This window comes from Equus caballus, chromosome 16 (assembly GCF_041296265.1).
Source record: "Equus caballus isolate H_3958 breed thoroughbred chromosome 16, TB-T2T, whole genome shotgun sequence".
NCBI classification, from domain to species: domain Eukaryota; kingdom Metazoa; phylum Chordata; class Mammalia; order Perissodactyla; family Equidae; genus Equus; species Equus caballus.
Window position 1 is genome coordinate 29,344,068 of NC_091699.1, and position 22,941 is coordinate 29,367,008.

The window sequence follows — 22,941 nt, forward strand, 5'->3', positions numbered from 1 at the left end:
TGCCCGGCCCGATTTATCACTCCAGCCACAGAGCTCCTCGCTAGTCCTAGAACATGCAGGCACATCTTGCCTCAGCACTTTGCCTCTGCTGTTCCCTCTGCCTGAAATGCTCTGCCTGCTGATATGCACATGGCTCCCTTCTTTACCTCTTTCAGGTCATGGCTCAAACGTCACCTTTGTATTGAGGCATCTCCTCACCACTTATTTAAAATGACACCCCCCCTCTTCTCTACCCTCCTGCGCTTTTGATTTTTCTCCGTAGCACCTATCACCATCTAACAGACTGTATCATCTTTCCTAGTCACCTAGTTTGCTAGGTCCCCCTGTGCTAGAACGTAAACCCCATGAGGAAGGAGATTTTTGTCTGTTTTGGTCACTGCCCCTGGGATAGTGTCCAGCAAATAGTAGGTGCTCAAGAAATCCTTGCCAAATGAAGGCATGGCTATTGGCTGTTATGATCAGGAGGCCGGTCAGGAAGCTATTGAGCTACTCCAGGTGAGGGCAGGCTGTGCGTAGAGGTTGAGGGGCAACAAGCTTAAGAGAAACATGGGCTGTGGGATCTGGTGGGGGAGGGGCAGTAATGATGCCTCCTGGTGTTCTGGCCCAGGGGAAGCAGTTCCACCCCTGGAGACACAGGAGGAGGAGCCGGCTGTAGATGGAGGGGAAGATGGCGTATTAGTATGGGATAGGCTTGAGATGCTGCTGGGATGTCCTGGTGAGGTCCAGGCCACTGAGAGAGATGAGGACTGGAGGGGTAGGGAAAAGTTCAGCATGGAGGAACCCTGGGAACTCCTGAGAGTGGAGAGAGCAGAGCCTCTGGGCAACGGACAGTGAGGACAAAGAAGGAACAGCAGGAGTCACTCACTCCCATGACCACAGGAGTCAGGCAGGTGACATTAGGGAACAGTGGGGCCTGTGGCAAACAGAAGTGCCCATGCCTCTACTGGAAGATGACGTAGCCTCCCTTGGCTTCCACTGGCTTGTTACCACGTGGGATGACAGGCCCAGGGTTGTAAGAGCTTCTGGTTGTCTAGGGAAGCCAGAAATCTGGATATTTATGTGAAATTTCTTGTTTTTCTGAGACAGCTCATTTGAACTTTGAGAAAGTGCTCTATGGGCAAATAATCTACATCTGCGAGCTTGATCCACCCCACGGGCAATCAGTTGACAACCTCTGGGGTAAGGTAATGAGGTAAAGGTCTGGGGGCAGAACCTCAGGGGAGGGGGTCGCAGGGGTGCTGCCTGGCCAAAGGCACAGGAGGTGGGAGTTCTAAGCAGGCAGCTGGTCGGAGTGCTGAACATCGTGGGGAGGGCCATGAGTTTGAGGACAAAAACTGGGCCCTCACAGGTCACAGGGCCAGAGCAGGTTTGTGCAGTGGGTTTGGGAGCCATCCTTTCTGTCCCAAAACATTTCCACCTTCCTTACAAGGGACACTGAAGGGGAGACCAATGGAAGTTTCTTTGCTTCAGACCAGGGCTGCCCCTAGAAGAGAATGGGGCTCGGCCAAAGCATCCAGTGTGAGGCCAGCTCCCCCAGCCCACGGCAAGGGAGACTGAACTGTGGACATCTCTCGGAGGCCTCCTGGGATATTACGAATCACAGTCATTTTGAAATTAAACGTTAATGATGTTCAGAACAGAAGAGTAAGTTTCTTTGCTCCCAGCCCCACCTCTGTACCCAGTGCGAGGCCTGGGGTGGACGCCCCGGCCCCTCCACCTGCGCGTGTTGCTGTGGAAGCCTGTAGCGCTGGCCGGTGGAACTCCCCATGTTGACAGCAGTGCTCTCCATCTGGGCCACCCGATCCAGTAGCCACTGGCCACATGCGGCTACGAGCACGTGAAATGTGTTTAGTGTGACTGAGCAGCTGGGTCTTTTATTTTATTTAATTTAAAATAATTTAAATTTAAATAGCCTCGTGGGGCTAGCAGCCGCCCTACTGAACAGGGTAGGTCTAGAGAGTTGGAAGAAACTGTCATGATTCTAGAGACAAGACTCTGCCCTTTTTCAGGCCGCCCGCAGAGGAGGGAAGCCAGTGGGAAGCAGCTTTCTGGGGAGCTGTCAGTCACATGGGGTGGCTCCCTCCACCCGAGGGCTAGAGAGCCAAGCAGAGGCTGGGCCTGCCTTCCTCTGGCCTGCGTGGCCACCTCGGCCTCTCTCTCTTCTGTTTCTCACGGATGTCTCTGCCACTCCGGTCTTATCAGGCCCAGCAGACAGCTGAACATAAGGCCTGGGCTCAGTGGCCTGGAGAAGCCCTTGTAGGTCATGGGCCATGCCACATGCTTCAGCTCAGTGGCCTACCCCAGGCCTCTGCCTGCCTGGGTACCAGCCCAGCTCACAAGGAAAGGGCCACTTTGAGTTTTCCTTCCTGGTCTCTCACGTGAGTTTGCCTTCCAAAGGGCCCTTCTTGGACAGAAGTGTGTATGGCAGAGGGAGAGAGAGTGGCTGTGGTTTGGCAGAATCCAAGGATTCCTGAGTTCCTAGAATGTTTACATCTAATAAGGTCGCAAATCCCTAACAATGGGTATTTTCTTATTTTTGCTTCCGGCATTCTAATTAAAAAAAAAAATCATGTATAAAGTATAAACACATTCCGTTTGTAAAAGATTAAAATAATTCAGAAGTTTTTCCCGTAGGTAAAATTGCCTATGGTCTTCCTCCCTTCCTCCCAGTCTACCTTCTGTGTGTACCCTTCCCCCCTCCCATGGGTGGTTTTCCCCCTAAAAGAGATCCTATTGAATATATTATTCTGTGACTTTTCTCACTGACAGTGCCTATGGGACTCTTTCTGTATCTGTTAATGGAGATAGGCCCCACTCCTCTTTAACTGCTGTGTAGTATTCCACGGTACCCCGTGTGGTGTGGTTTATTTAACGGCTCCCTGTTGATGGCTATAGTCTGCCCTCCATATCCCAGGTTCTGCAGCCGTGAATTCAGCCAAAACGGATGGGAAAGCCTATAATGACTGCATTTGTACTGAACGTGTATAGACTTTTTTTTCTCGTCATTATTCTCTAAACAATACAATGGAACAACTATTTACATAGCATTTACATTGTATTAGGTATTATAAATAATCTAGAGATGATTTAAAATATATGGGAGGAGGGGCATAGATTATATGCAAATACTATGACATTTTGTATGGGAGACTTGAGCATCCCAGATTTGGGTATCCAGGGAGCCCTGGACCCAATCCCTCGAATACAGAGGGACTACCGTATTTGGGGTTTTTTCTTCAGGTTTCAACAGCACACACTGTGTTGCAGTGAACATTCTTGCACATACCTCTTTGTGCACGAGTGTGAGCATAAGCAGACACGCACACACATGACAGGGGTTGTGTAGACTGCATTACCCATCTGTAAGCATTCACTCCACCCCTACTCCAAACTTCACGGGAGGTGTAGGCCTCCCTGCCCCACTGACACCGGGCTTGGCCACAGGACTGGCTCTGCCCAATGGAATGGGGGCAGGCGTGATGGTGGCCAGTTCTGTGCCTAGGCCTTCAGGGGCCTGGAATGTTTCTGCTTGTCCCTCTTGTGCTTTGGCTATCACCAGGAGAACAACATTACCCAGGGAGCTACAGGTCCCAGGAGGACAGGAGACAAGGCCTGGAGCTCAGCCCAGCCATGCCCAGCCTGGATCAGCCCCGCCTGCTGAACTGCAGGCAAGTGAGCCAGAAAACAAATGCTGGTTCTGTGCAGCTGAAATTTCCAAGTTGTTACACAGTAAAAGTTGCCTGACACAGGAGCGAAAACTGGGAGAGCTTTTAGTATCTATCAAAATGTTTAATGACATGCCCTTTGACCCAGTGTCCTAATTCCAGGTGCTGGGCTACTGGAACACTCCAGCTCGAAACATGTGAACAATGATCTTTAGACCGACTCCCGTGTGGTAAGAGACGGTGTGCGCCCTGTCCCATGTGATAGATGGGGCTGTCCAGGCATTGAGGCGTGAAATCACTTAGCAGGTCACACAGGGTGCCCCTGGGGGACTAGGAAGACTCCGGAGCTGCGCTGCCCCTCCACTGGAAGCAACAGCCCCAGGGGTCAACAGCCCCCATAGCAGCATGTGTGTGGGCACCACCTGGCCTGTCTGCGGCCACAGATCATTGACTTGAGAGCCCCGCCGTTTTATCATCTTGGGAGCCTTTTCCAAGCAGGACCCACAGCCCCCCTACAAGCAGCTCCAATCCCCAGGGGGCTGCCAGGGGCTTAAGATTGGCTGTGAAAACTCGTAAGATAGAAAGCCCGGGGAAAGAAGAATTTCCCATCGGATTGAAGTTGACTGTTTTCCATTCAGCCCTCAGACAGCCAATCTTTTCACCAAAGAACTGCATTTTTCAAACTCTTTTTTCCCCCTGGTCCTCCAGCGGCCTCTTAGATGGGATGGCGGGAAAGCCTCCCTGGGTGAGAAGATGCTCAGGGCCAGTGTTGGGGTTCGCCACCTGGGCCCCCCACCTCCTTCCTCAGCCACTCATGGAAGGCCAAGGGGAGGAAAATTGACTTAACACAGGGGCTCCGTGGACACCTCCGCAGAGAAGTTCGTCTTTTGTTGGGGGGAAGCCCAGACCGGATCTCGGAGCTGGGAAATAGATCTGTTTGCTCGCTGTCCCCACTCGCCTCTCGGTTCATCTGTCTCTGTTAGCTCAGTGCTGATAATTCTGTCGAGTTGGAGCGCTCGCCTGGCTTGGCAGTGAATTGAGTCGAGAAGGTTTTTCCATGAAGAAACATAGATGCCGTTGTCAGAGTTGGGGCGGGGGAGGGGGAGGTGGCTTCACGTAGTGGGTTGGAGCCATCGGGGTCTTCAGGCCCAGCAGAGAGGATGCGCACCTGTGCATCAGCTTGTGGCACCTGCTCGCCTGCAGGGAAGAGATGAGCTGAGAAAACGGTACTGTCCTGGCTGTCTGGCTGGAGAGAACCACTGCATCTTTCTGTATCAGGCATTAGAGGAAGGCCTCATTCATTTTTAAACTGTTGCAGAGTGTTCCATTGTAGGCATGTGGTGTGGCAGCCATGATGGCATAGGAGGTGGCCATTGAGTGAATGAGTGTGGGCACAGGGCTGGTGGTCCACAGGCCGATCAGTGATTTAGGAGGTGCTGAGCACAAAGCCTTGCCCAATTCGTATACCAACATTCACCTCCGGGCCAGCACAGTCTCTTCCTACAAGGCAGGTGCTGTCACCATTTTATAGATGAGTAAACTGAGGCACAGAGAAGTGAAGAAACTTGCCCAAGATCACACAGCTAACAAGTGGGAGAGCCAGGATGCAAACCCAGGCCTGACTGACCCCAAAGACACCCATGCCTGTAACTACCGCCTCTCTAGATGGCCCAGGACTCTGGAAATTTGCCCAAGTCATGCTGTGGATAGAGAAGATAAGAAAACGTGGAGTCTCTTGGAGTCCCAGGTCTTACGGTAACCTCCCTGTCCACACTCAACAGCTTTAAGTGGCCAGGGTGGGACTCTGGCTGTGGTCAGCAGCCTGATCTGAAGCCCTTGGCTTTTGGTTCGCTTTTGCCTAAAGTAACCAGATAATTGCAGCTGAAGCGAGTCACTCAGCTGGAATTGCAGAAGCCAAGTGCCTCCCTACTGGACTTGCTCTTCTGCAGTCTTTGCTCTTCTGTTACCCTCTCTGGAATGATCACTGCCAAAGCCAGGACCCAGGGCCCCAGCATCATCTCTTTGTCTTGGGGCACAGCTCGGGGTACACATGATGCCAACTGAGTTCTCCCCAAACTCTGATACAACCCAGAGCTGGAGCCAGCTGGGGTGGTCCCTCTGCCTGGCAGCTCCTGGCAGACATGCCGCTTGGGGCTCCAGCACACTCACTCCTCTGCATCCAGCACTCCTGGGCTGGGCCAACACTAATATTTACATTTGATGGCAAGGCTGCAGCCCAGGGCCGCTCCCCAACCCTGTGGTTCTCCTGGGCACAGGGGATGGATCTGCAGAGTCGGGGGTTGGAGACAGCTTATGTGGGCTGAACGGGAGTCATGGGGGATGGCAGGCAGGAAATTAGACCCAAGTCCTCAAATAGCAAAAATAACTATACTGATAACAATAGCAATTATTTACAAAGTACTTACTATATGCCAAAGGCTGGGATAAGTCTTCCCTATGCATTTTCATCTTAGTTCTCATCCGAGTGCTTCAAGGCAGGTGCATTATAGTTTTAAAGGCTAGAAAACAGAGGCAAAGTCAGTGGCATGCCCAAGGTCACACAGCTAGTAAGCGATGGGCCTGGATGGCCAGCTGAGTCAACGAGCCTTGGGAATTCTAAAATCAAATGCTGACGGGGACCAGGCATTTAATGCAGTGAGTGAAGCCTGGTAAGCTTAAGACGATAGGGAGTGGTGGGGCCTGGGGCACACTGGAGAGGGACCCCCTTACCTAATGCTCAGTTCTAGCTAGTTGTTGCCACAGGGAAATGCAGACCTAGTGGGGCCAGCTCGTCTGATTTTCAAGAGAAAATCTTAGCATGTTTGTTTCTATAATCAGGGGGAAAATACATATTTATACATCTACAGGTCTTTATTTGAAGTCTTCCAATTTTTAAACGTTGGCAACACATTCTTTTTCTAAAAACAACACAGTGGGAGCCAAGTCAAACACGGCTTCGGGTGGTACCTCTGCTCTCTCTGCAAAGCCCAGCTTGTTCACCCCTGCGCTCTGCTTCCTTCATGCAGAAAGCAAGAGGGAGACTTCAGCTCAAAGGCCTTCTGTCTGGACCGTCACCCTGGAGCCACTTTCGGGGTGGATACATGGGGGAAACGTCACCCTTAGAGCCAGACATTCAGGGCCCCACTGGCCCCCACGCAGCAGAAGGCCTTGCTCCGGCCCACCTCCCGCGGCCCTCCTTCCTGGGATGAGGAGGTTCTGCTGAGGCGAGGGCACGTGCCCACCCAGAGCTCACATCCCCTCCTCTGCACCAGCCTCCGGGCCCTGGGGACCCCAGAATTCCCTGCCCCAAAGCCTCGAGCCCTCTTTCAGGACCAGTGGATCAGTTTTCCGTTGCTAGAAAGGAAACCACTTAAACTGCACAGTGTGAAACCACTATCATCTCATTGTGAGAACTCCCTCCCACGGTCCTGGGCCTGTCGGGGGTTGGGGGGGTGGGTGTAATCATTCTCCCCTGGGTTGCTCCTGACGTCCAGTCGGACGGTGGCTGGGGCCACAGCCATCTGGAGGTTCTTCACCCACACGTCTGCGGTCGATCTTACGGTCGGCTGAGGCCTCCGCCGGGGCTGCCGGCCAGAACATCTGCGCATGGCCTCTCCATGGGGCCCGTGCTCCCTCACCTTGTGGCCAGTGGTTCTAGAAACAAGTGTCCCAGGAGGGAGACCCAGGAGGAAGCCGAATCACCTTTCAGGACCCGCTTCCAGAGGCCCTTCTGTCATGTTATTGGTAGAGGCAGAAACAAAAGTCTGGCCAGGTCCGGGGAGGGATGGGGGCAAGGTTGATGGCCGCGGGGCTAGGTTACACGGTAGAAGAGTCCACGGCGTGGGAGATGTTTCTGTGGCCATTTTGGAGAATATTTTCTGCCCTAGCCTGCATGTTTCTCTTCCCCCGAGCACCTCCCGAGGATGCAGGGCAGTGGTGAGGCCAAGGGGCCGCCGCAGGGGGCTGGGAGTGGATGGACGGGGCGCAGGCTGGCTGCGCACGCGCGGCGCACGCGGACCTCGACCCTGCCGTTAGGGACAGGCTGTCTGGAGGGCGGGGCAGGCCCTCTGGATTTGCTTTGAGGAGTCCCCACCGAGAGCCACACGTGGAAAGGCAGAGGTCGGCTCCTAGGGGATCCGAGTGACAGCCGCTGCTGAGCAGGAAGGGCCCGTGGGGAGGCGAAGAGAGATGGAGATAAATGACCTGCTGTGTGTGCACCAGCCTCCTGGCGAACTCGTCTTGACAGTGTGGAAAGGAGGTCAGCACTCGCCGGGGGTCGTGAGGGAAGCTAGGTGGTGCTTCCTCGCAAGAACTTGGCTTTGCTCGGGGGACAAGACAAACACACACAAGCCAGCCATCAAGAAGCGAAAGGCACAGGGTAAACGTAGGTCAAACTACAGGCCTTCGCAGAAGGAAGAGGTCGGAGGGCGGGTTCTCAAACCTGCCTGCAAATCAAAATCACCTGGGGAAGCCTGAGGACATCCTGGTGCCCAGGGTGCCCAGCTCAGAATTCTGATGCAGTCCGTCTCTTCGGGGCCTAGGCGTCGGGCCCCGGGGGGGGGGGGGGGGGGGGAGTCTTAAAAAGCTCCCCGGTGATTCTACTACCCAGCCGAGTTTGCAATTCACTGAGCCAAAGGAGAAGCAGCTGGAGGGGCAAGGCCCCCAGGCCTGGTCCAGGGAATAGCTGGAAGAGGGAGGAGTGGGAAGGCATTCCAGGTGTGCAGAACAGCTGGTGCAGGAGCGAGGGCGCGGACAGTCATTGCAAGATTAGGATGTAGTAGCTAAGGGTGGATATTCTAGGGTGCTCGTATGATTAATAATAATAATAAAAGAAAACGGCCGATGGATGCCTGCCACCATGTTGTGAACTTACCCATACAATCTCGTTAGGTCCTCACTACAACCTTGTGAAGTGGGGATTTTCATTCCCGTTTTGCAGATGGGAAAACTGAGGTTGAGACAGACTATCTGACTTACCTGGGGCTAACCCAGAGCTGGGATTTGAACCCCTGACTCTCTGATTCTGAAAGTGGTGCTTAGAGGGTCCTCAATACAAGCATGGGAAATTCTGCACTTGATCTAGAGGTAACAGGGCACCGGTGTAAACTGAGGTCAAGCAGGTGGTGTGTTGGAGTGGGTACCTGTGAGGTGGTGAGCACGGGGGGGGGGGGGGGGGGGGGCGGCCAGAATGTAGGGAATGTGTGTGTGTGTAAGAGAAAGCGAGCCAGTGAGCGAGAGAGAATGGTGGGGAGGTGTCCTAGTGGAGTGAGGGTGGCTCCTGGTCCCAGCTCTGGGGGCTGGAGCAGCCCCTTTCAAGCTGTCGCTCCCTTTGCTCAGCTGAGGCCTGGGCAGCTCCCCAGCATGGGCAGCCTTACGGAGCATCTCAAGTCTCTGGCCTTTGCATGGGCCGTTCTCTGCCTAGAACTGTCTTGCCCTCTTCTCCATCTGTCCCACTGCTGCTCACCCTTCCACGTGTAGCTGGGACATCGCTTCTTCAGTACAAACTGAGTTTGAGTTTGAACTCTGCCACTTATTAGCTGTGTGTTCTTGGGCAAGTCACTCAACCTCCCTGATTCTCAGTTTGTTCATCTGTAGAACAAAAAAAGTAAAACTAGTCCTTGTCTCAGAGGCTGCTTTCGAGGGTTCAGCATCACCACGTATGTAAAGCTCTTAGGGTGGAGCCTCCTTCGCTCGAGGGCTCCCAGAGGTCAACGCCCATATCTGCATTACAGCTGCTGTTTGTCTGTCTCCGTCCTCCTCGAGACTGTAAGTCCCTGAGCAGAGGCTGTCCCTGGCCTCCACTGGAACCCGTGCCCAGCAGGATGCTTGGCATGCATGGCACTTGGAGGGTCCTTGGTGCAAATGTGGGAGATCCTGCACCTACCTGGAGCTGGCCTGATCTAGGGATGGTAGAGATTGCTAGGTGCGATCCCACCCAAATTGCTACCCCTTCTCCCCTCCATGTCAACAGAACCCCAGTGTTGACGGGAGCAGTAACGTATCCGTCTCAAGGAGCGCCCTCTCCAGGATCTTGCAGCCCATGTGGCCCCGGGATGCAGTCTGGCCAACAAGCTGCCTTAGGTTGGGTTCCCAGAAGCAGAATCTTTAAGTCCGAGGTTTAAGAGCTGGCACTTTATTTGGAAGGTGACCCAGGAAGGATTTGTGGAAATGAGACAAGGAAGAGAAGATGCCAAACGCAGAGTGTGTGAGTGAGCAAGTGATGGCTGGAGCCAACTGGGGCTTGATCCCGCTGGGAACCTCTGAGACATGGTGTAGAACAGGCCCCATCTTTTCCCACCTGGGCTATTTATCCACCACCTGCTGTCTGTCATTGGTTGAGACTTCTCCCAGGTACCCTTAACTCTGCACTTCTGGCCTGGTCTGTGTGGTGACCTGAGCAAGCTCCTGGGGCAAAAGGAAGGTGTTTGTAGAAGGACATTCTGTGGTGCCCAAATGACGAGTGCCAAGGGGACACGGAGGGGCAGGCACCAACAGTGTCTGTGACAGAAGTGTTTAGTGCTAAGACGTTGCAAAGGACTTCCAGAAAAGCCCATGAAAGGGAGGTTGACTCAGCTGATGTGGGCCCTTTTGCCACTTTTCCTCTTTTTCATTTTTATTTATTTATTTTTTTGGCGAGGAAGACTGGCCCTGAGCTAACATCTATTGCCAATCTTCCTCTTTTTGCTTGAGGAAGATTGTCAGTGAGCTAACATCTGTGCCCATCTTCCTCTACTTTGTGTGTGGGATGCTGCCACAGCACAGTTTGATGAGTGGTATGTAGGTCCGTGATCGGTCTGTGCCTGAAATCCAAACCCGTGAACTCTGGGCCACCAAAGTGGAGCACGTGAACTTAACCACTATGCCACTGGGCCGGTCCCACCACTTTCCACTTTTTCAGACTATAGATTCAATTGCTGGCACTGTGGCAACCATCATACATCCATGAGGCAAAGGCCACCAGAACCATCAAGACCTCTCTGTTCTGACATCTTTTAGTTATTAAACAAGTTACTACTGGACCTTATGTTATACAAGAAAAATAAGCCCTCTCTTTACAGTTTAAGGCAGCCATTGATATTTGGATTATGTTACTTGCAGGCTAACCCAATCTTAGTTCAATAGATAGTAAATGGTGAAGAATGAATGAATAAAACCTGGGCAGGGATGGGTAAGACGGAGACTACCTTTTGCTTACAGAGATGCCCAGCACGTCAGACAATATTCCTAGACTGTAAGTTCCCGAGGGCTGGAGGATGATCATTTTAGCTCGTTATTTTATCCTCAGCCTGTGCAGAGGAGACTTGCAGTAATTGTTTCCTGAATAAATGAATGGCCAATGATCCTTGGAAAGGAGAGAGAGCCACAGATGCTCCAGACACAATTTATTTGAGTTTACGTTTATGAAAAGTCTTTTCATACACCAGATTATTGTTCTTTTTTGCTAGAGGGAGAAGGGTTGGGGAGGGGAGAGAAGGGAGGGCAAAGGAGCCAGGATCAAGTATTAAAAATTGAGTAGGTTAGACTTCCACTCTCTGACCTTCAGCTTCCTCATCTGTAAAATGGGGCTAATAACCATACCAAACCGAAGTGTGTTATAAGGATTCAATGAGATAATGTATGACCCATGATTAGCAGAGTCCCGGGCACATAGTAGGTCTTCAATAGAGGATACTTTATTATTATTATTGCTGCTGTTGTGGTTGTTGTTACTAATAGGTACCTCTACTGGGCTCTGTGGAAAATGAATACAACATGGTCCCTGTGCTCAGATAGCCAACTATCCGATAGGAGGGACTCGCTGTATTATGAGGGAGGATAAATACAATGATTTCCATTTTATGGCTGGAGATGTAGATTCCGAGGACTATAAAATGTACCCAAGATCAGCTGACTGATTTGTGGTGGGATTCTCCCCCTGCGCCATGTAGGGACTTGGGAGGAACACAAAAAGTGCTATTAACCTTGGGGCGAATTCAGCAGAGAAATTCTGTGATTTGGTCTTGTGCGCAGGGCCAACCTTTGGCTGGGGTTCCAGTGGGCTCTGAGACAGTGGCTCCAGTTCCATCTCTCTGTACTTAGTTCTCTCCTGTTCTCCAGGCCTCAGAAGCCTCCAGGGGCCCATTCCAGCTCTGAACTTGAAAATGCATTTGTTAAAAGGAGCCAAATTGGGATGAAATGACTAAGGAAGGTGCCCTTTTGCAGAGCTGTGGATGGAAATGTCTTCCAGATCAGGACGAGGTGCTCTATTTTCCAGATTGGTCCCTAGAAGCTTCTTGATTCTCAGGATTGTCTTGGTCTGCTGATCTCAGAGTTATTTTCACCAAGACTCTGGACCACCGTGAACTCTCAGTGGCCGGTCCCACTCGCTGATGGGGAAAGAGAAGAATTCCCCTGTCACCTGGTTAGGAGCCTTTCCCAACTGGGTGAAGATGTTTCCAAAATATTTCTATGGTAATTGATGGAGTTATTAAGATTTATTGAGTAAATAACGCTCCCATTCAAAAGAAGCTCAGGCTGAAAGCACATCTAACTTCCATAGGTGGGCTTCCTTGTTGCGCATCAGAAACCCTACCAATTCCCATGGTCTCCATCACAGACTCTGGGACCACCACACTGTCTCGTGGGTAAAGTGACTTCCCTCATGGCGGAGGCCTCAGAGAGGAGATGGACGGGGCAGTGGGCTGAGTGGCTTGCTCAGTCTCAGTGTGGAGACATCCGTCCCAACCCAGGCCATGCTGGGCTCTGCGTTTCTCCCAGCATCCCCTTTGATAGCTGGATGTCTTGGGGCACAAAGCAGGGTGCTACTCCCTCCTCCAGCATCTGACCCACACCCACGGGCATAGCTCTACTTTCGTGAAACAAATAAACACAAATCATCATCACAAGTCTTGACATAACTATTTGAGAGCGTGTGGTGGGATGATACATGTTTTTGCTCCTGGTGTTCCCACCTTGCCCCCTCCTCCATTCTGCCAGCTGTGCATCCCCAAGGCGATGAGTCAACAGAAACTCAGAAGACAGACTGTCAGCTCTCGGCTCTGGAGTTTCAAAACCTTTGGCCTCAGGGGGATGAGAGGGACTGAGGCATAAATAATGGATGTGGGAGGAGAGTCGGGGAAGAGGGAAACTTCTGCACCTGCAGATGGAAAGGATTCCCCTGGCTGGGGGAAAGGAGAGAGATGGAGGGGAGGCAGGGCCACGTGGGCACAAGCGGACTCAGCTTCCAGAACCACCCGGCTCCCCGTGGAGGGAGCTCTTCTGTCATCGGCCAGGGGTGCCAAGGGAGCTCAGTCAGCACCTTCACATCTGCAGTCTCTTCTTGTGGTCACTGCACACCATCCCCACAGGAGCTACGTGGGTGTCCTTCCTGTGGATGGCAGGTGAGGACCTCCTTTTGGGGTGGCCAGCACACTGGCCCAGAGGGGCACCTCCAATAGTGTCTGAGGGCTTGCCTGTCGCCTAGTGTTTATCCTATGTGGATGTTCCCATTTCAGTGTCTCAGGACATGTGTAAACTGTAGGGGTGGGTTAGGGCCCTGGACACCTGCAGGGGTAGAAGTGATGGAGGAGACAAAGCCGCTCATCACTCCTGCCCCATTGGAACTGGCTGAGGTGCACCTGCTGAGGTGGGGCAGGGTGACCCCATGGCTCTTAGAAGCTCTTTAGCTACAGAAGCTCACAGCGTGTGGAGGGAGGGACGAGATGGGCTGTGGGCTCATGCACGTCCCTTAGTTCCAGCTGTAACTCCACTTTTTCTGTTACTGTTTGGAAATCCTAACTGGGTGAACTGTGAGAGAGAAGCCATTTCTTCCTTCCTCCCTTGCGGAAGCTCTGGGGACCTGGTCTGTTTTCTCAGCTCTGCCACTTCTCCCCGGGGACTCTCCTCCCCAGCCAGGCTGCCCAAGGGGTGGAGCCTCCCACCAGCCCCTGCCCTGCGCAGCTCCCCACCCCCCACGCAAGTTCACAGCCTTTCCATTTAAAGAGTTCATTGCTGCAGGAAACAGATGGGAGTAACAAAAATAATAAACAGTGAGAATTTCAAAGGTTCCGGAAGCTTCGAGTCATGGTCTCAGGCCTGTAGTTAAAGACTTCCTTCTGAGATGGGTCCTGAAAATGACTGCAGCCATGGTCACTTGAGCTCCTGGCATGGCCAGGCAGGTACTGGCAGCATTGCAGGCTGCCAGCCGCTGGACTGGTCTGGAATGTCACGGTGGTCCTGCAGAGGGACGGTGTCGTTCCTGCCATTTCACACATGTGAAAATTGAGCTCAGAGAGCAGGATTTGGCCACGTGATTTACGGGGCCCACTGCAAAATGAAAATGCAGTGCTCTTGTTCAAAAATTATTAAGAATTTCAAGACGATGACAGCAGAGCGTTAAACCGAGCACGAGCCCTTCGGATCGCGGGGCCCTGTGTGACCGCGTGGGACAGGGGTTGTGGCAGAGCCATTAGACAGCTTACCCAAGGACACCAACCAGTGAGAGGCAAACCCAGGTTTCTCTGCAAGGTCGAGCACAGCCTGAAACTGAATTTTGCCGTCTCCTGTTTACCTGCCGGCATCTCCACTGCCTCCTTCCCACCCACCACAGCTCCTGGAGGCTTGGCTGTGACCCTTATTTCTATGCCTTAAAAAGAACAGTGAAAAGCAGAGCATGACTTGAAGACACGGACACTACACAAATCCTGGTGTTGTTCCGAGAAGCCCTTTGGCTTGTGCTAAAACGGGAGCCGAAGACACGATTGGGCATTGCCCCATCGCTAGCCTTCGCCATTCAATTAACTTGACAAGGAAACATTTTTGAGACAGATGATTCTCATTTTCAATGCCGTTTGAAAGTCCCTGGGGGCAGGAAGAATAGTCAAGCTTACTCACTTCAGGAAGTGGTGTCTTCACTTGGATTTATGTGGACTTTATTTTAAGGGACCGCAGCGGGCTCAGCCCACGTAGATGCGCCTCCCTGGTGGGACGAGTATAATAGGTTTACAATATACATTTGATGCAGTAGCTTAAAACATGTTATGAGAGCATATATTGGTATTTTATTCTATAATCACAGTGGTTCTCAATGGAGGGAGTGACTTAACCCCCCAGGGGACATTTGGCAATGTCTGGGGACATTTTTGTTGTCATGGCTGGGTTGGGGGAGCTGCTACTGGCTACTAGTGGGTAGAGGCCAGGGATGCTGCTAAACCTCCTGCAATGCCCAGCACAGTGCCCACAGCAAAGAATGATCCAGCCGCAAAGGTCCTAAGCCACAAGGCTGAGAAGCCCTCACCAGCAATCACAACTCATCTTGGAATTTTCAAGGAAGGAAATAGGTCTCTAAGCCTCAGACCCCAGTTTGTAAAAATCTACCCTTAGGAAAAAAAGTTTTGAGAGATGCCAACTGAATTTGTGACCACTATCTAAGAACTAACTGGGCCCCGAATCAGGAGTCAGGTGAACCTCGGGTAATCCTCCCAACAACCCCGAGAAGTTTGAATGGTTACCCCATTTTGCTGATGTAAAAACTGTGGCTCAGAGAGGTTGTTAGGGAAGGACTTCCTGGAGGTGGGGTTCCCCCCAAGATGCCGTCACAGCATCACACACAATGGCGGTTTCTTTGGCCCTGAGAGATCCATTTTTGTCTCTTGGCCCTCCACTTGTTTTGGTCACCCTACCTGGCTCCGGAAGCCCCCTCCTTGCTTTTGCTCACAGCGGCTCCTTTTTTTTCCTCTGCCTCGCACCCACCCATCTCTGCTTCTTGAGTGTGTGTATTCACAACACCTGGACTACGCTTTGAGGGACCCACACTCCTCCTAGGAGCTTGGGAAGAACTGGGGATGGGGCAGGCAACCCAGGTGACAGCACCCAGTGTATTAATGGTCCCCAGGGACCGATTTGGGATAGTCACATGACCAATCTAAGCCAGTGAGAAGCTAGGAGAGGTTTGCTGTCCTCTTGCCACAGCAGGGGACCCAGCCTAAGGGGGGGCCAGACACAATACAGGAGGCCCAGGTAAATGTGAATTTCAGATTAACAATAAATAAAAAAATTTTAAGTCTAAGTATGTTCTACTAAATATTTGGGACATGCTTATACCAAAAAGTGAGACATATTTAAACTGAAAAATTTTCCTTTTTATCTTCAATTCGAATTAAACTGACATTCTGTATTTTTATTTGCTAAATCTGGCAACCCATCAGAGGAAGCTAAAGATAGGATGGTTCCTGGTGAGCCGTTAACCTTACTTAAAGCCAAACTACCCAGAGACTTATAGCTGAGTGATTGGTAAGGAATTTTCTGGACTTTCTCAAAGTCTTGGCCTTAGGGGGCATGGAAAGAAAGCTTCCGAAGGGTGTCCTGTGCATCCTTCTGTCCTTCGCAGTGCTCAGTGTCCAGGGACAATAAAACCTCCTTGACTACAAGGCTCTGTGCTTGGCTCCCTTATACCACGGACCTTTATTTCTTTTCTTTTCTTTTTTTTTTTTTTTGGTGAGGAAGACTGGCTCAGAGCTAACATCTGTTGCCAATCTTCCTCTTGTGTTTTTCTCCTCCCAAAGCCTCAGCACATAGTTGTATATCCTAGTTGCAAGTCATTCCAGTTCTTCTATGTGGGACGCTGCCACAGCATGGGTTGATGAATGGTGTGTACGTCCGTGCCCAGGATCTGAACTGGTGAATCCTGGGCCGCCAAAGCAGAGAGCGTGAACTTAACCTCTATGCCGCTGGGCCAGCCCACTACCACCTTTATTTCTTTGAGCATCTACTCTGTGCCAGACCCAGTACTGGAGCTGTCACTGAAATTACTTCCCACTCTTCAAATGTGTTTGATTCCGTTAACATCACACCCATTTCACAGGTGAGAATACAGAGGTCTGGGAAGGTGACATCCTTTACTTTAGAGCACAGGCTGGAAGAGTGAGAAGCAGAGAGCTGGAAGCAGGTCCTCATGACTCGGAGGCCTGCACCGTGCAGCCTGCCACCTCGCGGCCCCCACAGCTTGCCTGCCCGTCAGCCCTTGGGAGGAACCCAGTGTTATCCATGACCCTACCTTCCTCTTTTAGCCCCTGAGGACTCCCATTAGCTGCCCTCCTCCTGCTTGAAACAAGCTGCTGAACATCTGGAAGCCCTAGGAGGCCATTTCTTTGACAACCTTCGCTTTAAGGGGCTCTTGGAAATTCTTGCCCCAACCGCCGTGACGTGAGCAGCCCAGGTACACAAGCCTCTGGAGGCCAGACAGGGGGCAGGCACCATCTGCTTCCTATTACCCTGGGGAGGGGCCTCACTGCCAGCCGCCGGGAACAGGAGCCCCTGGCCTCTGATTTATGGCCCATTTGGAACGAGGCCTCGGAGCAATTACTGCTGGATGGAAGGCCGAGAGCTTTGCAAAGCAGAAAGCAGATCTCAACTGACTGCTCCCTCCCTGGGCAGATGAGAACCATCTAGTGAGTTCCTTCTTATTTATTTAAATTGCCAGACTTCTGCAGACCTGCTGCCTTCAAGCTAGGGACTGTTCTAAGCCCTTCATGAATATTCACTCAGTTAAGCTCCTAGGAGGGAGATGCTATTACCATCCCATTCTACTGGTGAGACCCTGGGGCCCCCACGGAGAACACAACTTGCTCCAGTCCCCCAGCGAGGAACACGGGCTCAGCTGGGATTTGAATCCAGGCACCGGGATGGCTGATCTTTAAAACATGTAAACAAGATCGCCAGAGTGCCCGCTCCGGAACCCCAATGGCTTCCACTCACAGTTAGGCTAAAACCCAAAGCTCTTAAGCTGTAAGGACCTCTGTGACCCGCCCCAGGTTGTCTCTCTAATTAACATATCACAAAACTCATCCATTGAAAGTGTACAGGTCAATGTTTTTTAGTTTTTTTCATAGTTGTGCAACTATTGCCACAGTCTAACTTTAGGATATTTTCATCATCCCCAAAAGAAACTTCATCCTCGTTACCAGTCACTCCCCTGCCCCCTTCTCCCCAGCCCTTGGCCACCACTGATCCTTCTGTCTCTGCAGACTCATCTACCCTGGACGTTCCATAGACAGCGAGTCCGACAATACGTGCTCTTCGTGACTGGCTTCTTTCACTTAGCGTAAGCTTTCAAGATTCATCTATGTGGTATCGTGAATCAGTACTTCAATTTTTTTTTGTGGCTAAATATCATGCTGCTGTATGACATACCACATTTTTTTTACTTGTCCCGTCCTCAGGCGGCGGGCATGGGCTTGTTTCTGCTCTTTGGCTGATGACTGAAGCCACCGTGAACTTTGCGTGTAGTTTTTGTGGACCCTTCTGGGTTTGGACATGCTGAGCGTGCTGCCCTGGCTGGGCCTTGGTCCTCACAGTTCCTTCTTTCTGAAGGGCCTCTCCCCAGACCTTCCTGTGGCTCCACGCCTCGCTTCACAGCCCGGCCCACACGTCACCTCAGAGAGGCCCTCCCTGACCACCCTCTCTGCTCGGCATGCCCCTCCCGTGTCCTGCTTTCATTCCCTTTGGTGACCGTGTCACTCCTGGAAATTGCTTTATGTTCTTTGAGCCCTTGATTTCTCTGTCTCCCCACCTTGAATGGAGGCTCCATGAGGGCAGGGGCCTCCCTGGCCGTGTTCACTGCAAGACCCTCAGTGCCGGGCCCACCGCGGGTGCTCTACCGGCAGACAAGGCCTGACCCAATGGACGGAATGGAGCGCCCACGACTCGCTCCAAGACAGACCCAGTGACTCTGACTGGTAACCAGGGCTGCTCTGATGACTGGCCTACTAACACTGTCTCAACTGAGGCTGGTTAATTCTCTTGTAAGAGACGGGAGAGACGCAATAATCCAACAGGTGCTGTGGAGGAAGCGAGAACGGTGTGGCTTTCGAGAGAGGGGGCTTTGGCCGGGAGCGCCTGGGTTATGACTTGTTCTGAGCTCTGTGACCAGGAGCAATTAGTTTTATTTTCTGTGTTCAGTTTTCTCAACTGTCCGATGGGACTAAGAATGTCGCCATCTTTACCAGATAGTGATGAGGGTTCTTCAGAGAAGTAGAACCAACAGGAGATTTATGATTTATTATAAGGAACTGGCCCATGTGATTATGGAGGCTGAGTCATCCCAGGACCTGCCGTGTGCAGGCTGGAGACCCAGGAAAGCCAGTGGTGTTCCAAGAACTGGAGGCATAGCGCCTGAGGACAGGGAAGACCCAGCTCTCTCAGCCCAGCAGTCAGGCAGAGAGAGCAAATTCCCCCTTCCTCGGCCTCTCAGTTCTCTTCAGACCTTCAACGGATTAGATGAGGCCCACTCACACTGGGGAGGGCCTCCTGCTTTACTCAGTCCACTGACTTAAATGCTAATCTCTTCTGGAAAGACCCTCCCAGACACACTCAAGAAGAATGTTTAATCTGGCCACCTCAGGTCCCAGTCAAGTTGACACAGAAAATTACCCATCACAAGGGTAAATTGAAATAATGTGGGTGAAATGCTCCACGTATGTATGTTGGCTATTTTTATGTGGATGGATATAGAGATGAGGAGAGCAGAGGGAGCGAGGAGGATGGGCAGGTAAGAAGGCTAGAAGGGAACCTGAGAGGGAGTCAGTGAGGGCTTCCTGGGGGAGGTGGCTTCTAAACTGGGGCAAGGAAGAGGCACCCTGGGGAACATGACCTTCCTCCTCCTTCCTCACCTGGATCCAGATCAGGGCTCCAGCTAGCCAGTGGAAGACTCCCGGCAGCCATTCCACCCCCTTGGCCTGGCTGCTGGCAAGCCTGCCATTTGTGGGGAAGACTTCCGGGAGAAGAGGCACCACACCATGGTGGTTAAGCTCAGAGCTCAGGGCAGATCGGGCCACGTGGTGTTCAAAACCCCTGGCTTCCTGACTGGCTCCCTGTGCGTCCCTGGGCAACTTCCTGAACCTCTCTGAGCCTCAACATCCTCATCTACAAACGGGGATGGTGGCGACAGCACCGACTGCAGAGGAGTGTCATGAGAAATCACCGAGCTATCGCACAGGAAGCATGGGGCAGATGGCCCTTGGTAGGTCAGCGTCAGCGTCAGTAGGTTCAGTCTTGGCCGAACCCCTCTCTATACTCGCAGTCCCCTTGCCTCGTCTGTCTTCCCAGAGCCATAGCAAAGCGGGCAACTCTGCAACCCGGGCTGCCGGTTAAAGAGCTGGAGCAGAGGTTGGGACCATTATGTGCGGGCCAGGCTTGAGCCCGCTGTGTGGTCTTGGGAGAGTGAATGGTCCCCCCTGAGCCCGGGGGGTGGGGGAGGCTGCTGACGGGCGCAGGGGAAATGAGATAAAGGAGGTCGAGCCCTTGCAGCTTCCTGTCTCCCTGGGAATCCCTGAGAACATTCCCCAGCCTCCTCCTCTGCCCTCAGCCCTCTCCCGGGGCTTAATTGGGCAGCTGCACTCGCTCGGCACTTAACCTTCTCCCCATCTGCCCTCCAGGGAGGGAATTAACGCTAATCCCCGGGCGGCTGCCCTGCCCGGCAGGAAGCGCGTGCGCGAGCGCAGGGAACCGCAGTGGGCTCGCCGGGCCCCCCAAGTCGCCCAGCCCAGCTCCGGGGCGGCCGCTGCCTCTGGTCCTGGAGCGGAGGGCGACAGCCCTGCCAGCCGCTGAGTCACCTTCCCTCCACCCCTCCTGTCCCTCTGGCCCAGCTCCGTCCAATGGAAACACAATGTAAGCCACCTAAGTAATTTTCAATTTTCCAGTGGCCACATTAAAAAAACTCTTTTAAAAAGATGAAATGTTAACAACACATTCTAGTTAACCCGATATATCCCAAATGTGATTTTTTTCCCATGTATAACCAATAGGTGCAATTACTCACGAGATACTTCTCTTACACCAACTAAGCTTTCCAAACGCGGTGTGCGCACACATACTTTGACGGTGCCTGCGTCTCAATTTGGACGCTACGTTTTCACGGGAAGACTTGATCTGTATTTAGATTCCTTAGAAGTTTTAGTTGAAAAAGCAGATTTATCCACCCAAGTTGTTCCAGACCCACAGAAAAGTTTTCCGATAACTGAATAGGGGAGCTGTTTTTAAATTTAAATGTAAGTTGATTAAAATTAAATATCATGGACAAGTCAGCCTTCCAGTGCATTAGCATCACGTTGCTGGGGCTCACGTGTGGCAGGTGGTTACCACATTGGACGAGCAGCTCTGGCCTTGGCTCCTAAGGGCCGGCGGCTGCTCCTCCAACAGTGGCCTCTCAGGAAGGCCTGTGGAGCAGTCAACTAGAAGAGGGGGCGCTCTGCTTCCAATTTGCTGTGTGACCTTGGGTAAGTTGCCTGCCCTCTCAAGGCTTTTCTTTTCCCACCTGTCAAACCCTTTCTTCCAAAGAAACTGAGCGCCTACAACTCACCACACTCTGGGAGTGCGCCAGACAAGAGCGCACAGGTCTGCTCCTCACAGAGCTTCATGCTGTGGGGATGATGGTAATAACAACAACAGCTGACACCATGGGGCCCCTGCTGTGTGCCAGGTGCTGTTGGAAGCCCTCGACATTCGCCATCTCCTCTGATCCTCATGGTAACTTTATGGGGTAGGTGCTAGTGTCACCTTCTCACGTGGGAAAACTGGGCTGCAGAGAACAGTTAAGAAACTCGCCCAAGGTTGCCCAGCCAGGAAGGGGCAGTGCTGGGATTTGAACCCAGGCTGTCTGGCTGTAGTTCGAGGGCTTTCATCACCTCCTTCTGCCTCTAATGAATACAGAGTGGCAACGAGGAGTGCTGGGAAGAGAAACAAGGCAGAAAAAAAAGGGGAGGGGCTGTTATTTTAGACCAAAGGGAGAGGGGCCACTCTTTCCTCCAGGCTGACCAGACACTGCCATCCCTGGCAGCTTGATCAAGGGCGCATCTGGCCCGGCCTTGGGGGTCTGAGGGAGGGCCCCAGGCAGAGTGTGATGGACGAGACTCAGGTGGTTCCTGGCTCAGATCTGCCCTGCAGCAGGAGGGGTTGGGCACCAGGGCTGCCAAGCACAGCTCAGCCCTGCCAGGCAGGTGTGTCACGCCAGCTGGGAGCCAGTGGCCAACAGCTGCCAGGCTGCAGCAGGTCTGTGCCAGGGCCTGCTGTCCAGTGCACAGCCGGCCCCCAGCATGAATGGAGCACATATTTTCTTTCCTTCTTTCTTCTTTCCCTCTTTTCAGCTCTAGCCCCCTCCCCTTCTTTCTCTCCTTCCCTCCCTCCTTACTTCCCATCCATCCACTCACCCAGTTTACTGAGGACCTACTATGTGTCAGACACTGTGTTAAGCTCTGGGGACACGGCAGAGAATAAGATGCTCCTGTCCTCAAGGGACATTATGGACAAGTTGGGTGGCACCGTAAATAAAAGTGCAATGTCAGCTTAAGAAAAAGATGTGTGCTCTTCGAGAATACCACTGAGGTGAATTTGGGGAATTAGATCCTCTTTGCAGATGGAAAGACACTTATAGACAAAATGAAAAGACCAACCACAGGCTGGAAAACTCTTGGCCAGCTCTGGGACGCACAGGGAGCTCGCACCTGTGTGCACAGCATGTGGTTCCAGGCTTGGCACCCAGCGCCACTCCCCTCATGCCAGGGCATGCACTCCTGGTTTTTCCCCTTTTTCTGTTTTTTTTTGCTCGTCTTCTATACTACATAAAATAACAGTGCCCTGTGAGTACATCAGGGCATTAACCTCCTGACTCAGTGATTATGGTGTAAGGTCAATCAGGAACAAGAACCTTCTGGGGTCAGTGCACTCATCCAGTCGTCGACAATTGATTGAGCAACTCTGTTCCACAGGTTGAGCTCCAGTGTTGAACAAGACAGAATTCCCCACCTCAGGTGTTTTGAGTCTAGTGTGGGGGACAGACAGGACACTGAGCAAAGGCTGTTCGGGGTGATGGGTGCGAAGAGGTGGGATGGGTGCTGGGGAGCCTCATGGAGGTCACTGCGGCACAGACTATTGGGGACAGGAAGGGACAGTGAGAAGAGTGACAGCTAAGGAGAGCCCTGAAGCACGGGGAGCAGTTAGCTAGGTGAAAAGGGAGGGGCAAGTGTTCCAGGCAGAGGGAAGTGCTGGAAAAGCTTAGACCTTCACACACGCACATACACTGTGGACACAAAGTGGTTCCGTCTTGCAGGAGTCTGAATCAGGGAGTCCCAAAAGATGGGGGTGGAGAGGTAAATGGGTCAGATTACAAAGGGTATAATAAACTACGCCAAGGAGGTTGGATATTACTCAAAGATCAATGGGAAGCCTTTGAAGAATTATAAGCCAGAGAATAGCTGTTTCAAATTTGTGTTTTGGAAAGATGATGTTGGCCACATCTTGAATA

General features: G+C 52.2%; 1 long non-coding RNA gene and 1 other non-coding gene across 2 annotated transcripts; both read right to left on the bottom strand.

Moving 5' to 3' along the window:
- Positions 1-2,964: 2,964 nt before the first annotated feature.
- LOC102148566 (uncharacterized) lies at positions 2,965-7,677 on the bottom strand. Its single transcript, XR_288525.4, has 3 exons — positions 7,368-7,677; positions 6,092-6,184; positions 2,965-4,862 (listed from the first exon to the last, which is right to left on the bottom strand). It is a non-coding gene; the product is annotated as an uncharacterized lncRNA (long non-coding RNA).
- On the bottom strand, positions 5,224-5,344 carry MIR9170 (microRNA mir-9170). Its single transcript, NR_128246.1, is given in 1 exon segment — positions 5,224-5,344. It is a non-coding gene; the product is annotated as a microRNA mir-9170 (primary transcript).
- Positions 7,678-22,941: the final 15,264 nt, after the last annotated feature.